The sequence below is a fragment of the Fulmarus glacialis genome, unplaced genomic scaffold, assembly GCF_000690835.1.
Source record: "Fulmarus glacialis isolate BGI_N327 unplaced genomic scaffold, ASM69083v1 scaffold28487, whole genome shotgun sequence".
Classification (NCBI taxonomy): domain Eukaryota; kingdom Metazoa; phylum Chordata; class Aves; order Procellariiformes; family Procellariidae; genus Fulmarus; species Fulmarus glacialis.
The window spans coordinates 8189-8684 of NW_009225573.1; positions in this window are offsets into that span (position 1 = coordinate 8189).

The window sequence follows — 496 nt, forward strand, 5'->3', positions numbered from 1 at the left end:
CCCTTCCCAGTTGCAGCAGCAGCAGCTTTCCTCTGATCTCCCCCGAAGGCTGCGTGGGCTGCAGAGGTGGCTGGATGTTTGCCCCAGCGACCGGGGGGACCGACTGCATGCTCCCAGTGAAAAGCAGCACCGGGCTGGCCCTGCGCGGGGGCAGGATTTGGTTGGGAGGGCAGGTGGCTGGCCCACGGCCCGGGCAAAGGCAGCACAATCTGGTGTTGAGGCTATGAGACGGGTTCAATCTCTTCCCTCCTCCTTTTCAAGGACCAAATTTGCTTGCGCACCGGGGGATAGGTGGCGATTTAGTGGGTCCCCTATGGATGCATCCCCAGGAGATGGAGGTGGCTGAGCCAGGCCTTGGGGAGCACCTTCTCTCCTTGTCCTCCCATTGCAGGCCCCTGTGTTCACCATCAAAGGCTTCCCCTTCCCTTTGATGCGCTATTGACTCAAACCGGTATGCTGAGAGCTAAGCCCTCTGGCACGCTGGATGCGGCTAAAG